The following is a 3,736-nucleotide window of genomic DNA, read 5'->3' as shown; positions in this document are numbered from 1 at the left end:
ATTGTAGTTATTCCCATTATTTATATTGTTGTGCCCCTATTACCCCCATATTGTTATTTATATGCCCCATAGAGTCCCTCTATTGTTATTTTTGTGGCTTTATATTATTATTGTTAGGTCGGCTGGATTATATTGTGACTCCTTAGACTCCTATATATAGAAAGGAGGTTTTGTAATTTGAATCATCCAAGAATTGTTCATTTATGTAATGTAAAGGAGGTTTCCCCCTCGAAGAGGCTGAATTCTAAGGCGTTGATCTATCTTTTCTATCTTTTCTTGAGCTGGTTTCTTAACATTTGGTATGAGAGCTTTGGATTCTAGGGTTTTGCTGCTCCAAACAGGTCATCATGGCATTTTCGCTATAACTTTTTTTGTGACATTTCAGAAGTTGCAAGAAAAACCCATTTGAGAAGAAATCGTGTTGAACCATGGGTCCGAAGTTCAGAGCTTTTCACGTGATATTTTCGGAGATATGATATGAGGAAGTTGGTCTTTGTGCAGACTCCTGAATTACATTCAAAACAGGTGACCTGGGTAAAATCGTCATAACTTTCTCTCTGAGGATCGGATTGAAATTTTGTAAGAAGGTACAGAAAGAGGACGGACTGTAGTTTCTTTTATGCATTTTTCAGATCCATAGGGCAAAACAATGACTCGTGGCACGTCGTACAAGTTTTCTCTACTGAACTAGTCTATAAGCAAGTCACTGTGGCAGATTTCGCATAACTCTTCCTTGGTGAAACCAATTTGGGTCAGACTTGTCGCATTGGAAAGAGGACTCAGAAGGCTACTATAGGTCAAAATTTTAGAACTGAATGATCCAAAATTACAGAGATACATCAGATTCAATATCAGGTTTCTACAAAGTGAAAAAAGGTGTAGTTTTTTTTTTTTTTTTTTTTTGCATAAGCTTGGTTTGAAGGAATTCAAAGGGCATAGTAAAGCATTATTATGGGTAACTGATGCCCCGAGGAAAGAAAATGCAAACACCTAGTAAGGAACCTGAAAGCTCTAGCATGACTCATGAAGAAGAGGAAGAAATGCAACATGATATATCAAAATTACAAGAACAAGTGCAACAAATGTCACGCTCACAAAAGCTAACAAAAGCTAAGATAAATGGCGTGGAATCTAAGATAAAGGGCATGGAATATAAGATGGATGATTCAAACACAGATTTGAAGAGAGACATGGACAAATTGAAGATAAATATGAATAAGTTGCTACAAGAAATGGGCACTAAGGATGAAAGGGTACTAAAGGAAACTCATGATGAGAATAAAAGAAATGTTAATCATGATTCCATAGATGCTAATGTTGGATCGAAGACTCACCATATTCCAAAAATCGATATGAGGAAGTTTGATGGCAAGGATTTTGCCACATGGATATTACAGATGGAGCAATTCTTCGATCTCAATAATGTGAAAAACACACAAAAGGTACGTATGGAAACTGTATATTTGGAACCAAATCAGTTTGTATGGTATCAATGGCTTTGCTCTCGTAAACAATTTATCACTTGGGCAATTTTTACGGAAGAATTGATAGCACATTATGAGGATACAAAAAGCAACACTTTTTTTAGCCAATTGATAAGTCTCAAACAAAAGGGTTCAGTAATGGAGCACATTGAGGAGTTCCAAAAATTGAACATAAGGGTAAAAGATATTCCAGAGGAGCATAGGATTGATGTGTTCATAGGGTCTTTAAAGGATAATATCCAACATGATGTTCGCCTTTGGGAACCTGATTCATTAGAGAAGGCATTCAGGTTAGCAAGAAAAATGGAAAGCAAAATTATGGCAACCAGGAAGCATACCACTCACAACTATAAAGATGGAAGTGTTGTTGCCCCTAGTCTTCCACAACCTATAAGGTTGACACCACAACAATTGGAAGAAAAAAGAGAAAAAGGGCTTTGTTACAGTTGTGATAGCAAATACACTAAAGGTCATAAGTGTGCTGAGAAGAAATTATTCTACATAGATTGTGAAGAGGAAGAAGAAAAGGAGCAAGAAAGGTCAAAAGAAGAGGATATACTCCAGGAACAAAGCCTAGATGAAGAACAAATAAATCTGACCATATCTTGTAATGCATTGGCGGGAATTACCACTCCTCAAACCATCAAGATAGAAGGACAAATCAAGAAGAAAAAGGTAATAGTGTTGATTGATTCAGGAAGCACCCACAATTTTATTCATTGTAGAGTAGCAAAAGAATTGAATTGCTTCCTATATCCAGCACCAGAGTGTCAAGTGATGATTGCAAATGGAGGAACAATAAATTGCTCTGGAAGGTGCCATAATATCAAGCTATCCATGGGAGAATATGTATTGACTAGCCCAATGCTTTCCATTCCAATGGGGGGTGCTGATGTTGTACTAGGAGTCCAATGGCTACAATCCTTGGGTACAATAGCTTTTAATTTTCAAGAACTTTTCATCAAATTTTTTACGGAAGGAAAGGAAGTTGAATTAAGGGGTATTGCAGGGAAACCAGGAAAGATAATCAGCTCTAATGGTATGACAAAGCTTCTAAAAAAGGAGCAAAGAGGTGTAATTGCACAATTATGTTCGCTAGATGTTTCCACATTGAAATCATCTATTTCTCCAGATCTCCAAAAAGTCCTGGACAATCATTCCAAGGTATTTGAGACTCCCAAAGGTCTCCCACCTATGCGTGATCATGATCATGCTATTCATCTGATTCCAGGAAGTGTTCCTCCAAACATCAGGCCGTACAGATATCCCTATGTCCAAAAAAGTGAAATTGAACGTATGGTTGCAGAAATGCTAGAGGCTGGTATAATTCAACCGAGTCAAAGTTCTTTCTCTGCTCCAGTAGTATTGGTGCACAAGAAGGATGGATCATGGCGCATGTGTCTGGATTATAGGGAGCTCAACAAGCTCACTATTAAAGATAAGTTCCCCATTCCTGTCATTGATGAATTACTGGATGAATTGCATGGATCAATTTACTTCACCAAGTTGGATCTTCATTCGGGATATCATCAAATCAGAATGAAGATTGAAGACATTCCGAAAACAGCATTTAGAACTCATGAGGGTCATTATGAATTTTTGGTCATGCCTTTTGGCCTTACCAATGCACCTTCAACATTTCAAGGTTTGATGAATTCAATTTTCAAACCATTCCTTAGAAAATTTGTGTTAGTATTTTTTGATGATATACTAATCTACAGCAAGTCTTGGAAGGATCATGTTGAACATGTTGACAGGGTGCTACAACTATTGGAGGAGAAACAATTATATGCAAAAAGATCCAAATGTTTCTTTGGAGTCTAGGAGGTGGAATATTTGGGTCATATTGTATCTCATGAAGGAGTTAAGGTAGACCCTAGCAAAATTAAAGCCATTAAGGAATGGAAAATCCCCACATCCATAAAGCATCTGCGAGGATTTCTTGGGTTGACAGGGTATTATCGCAAGTTTGTTAAGAATTATGGGAGAATAGCAGCACCTCTAACAACATTATTGAAGAAAGATGCATTTTCATGGACTCCGGAAGCAACAAAGGCCTTTGAACATCTTAAAGAGGCAATGTGCCAAGCACCGGTCTTAGCTACACCAGACTTCACAAAAACCTTTATTGTGGAATGTGATGCTTCAGGAAATGGAATTGGTGCTGTTCTAATGCAAGATGAAAGACCCATTGCTTTTGAAAGTCGTCCAATCAAGGGAAAGTTTTTAAGCAAAGCTATTTATGAGAAGGA

The sequence above is a fragment of the Pinus tabuliformis genome, chromosome 8, assembly GCF_031772625.1.
Source record: "Pinus tabuliformis cultivar Carrire ecotype Pingquan chromosome 8, CPIR1, whole genome shotgun sequence".
NCBI lineage: Eukaryota > Viridiplantae > Streptophyta > Pinopsida > Pinales > Pinaceae > Pinus > Pinus tabuliformis.
This window is presented reverse-complemented; position numbering follows the sequence as displayed.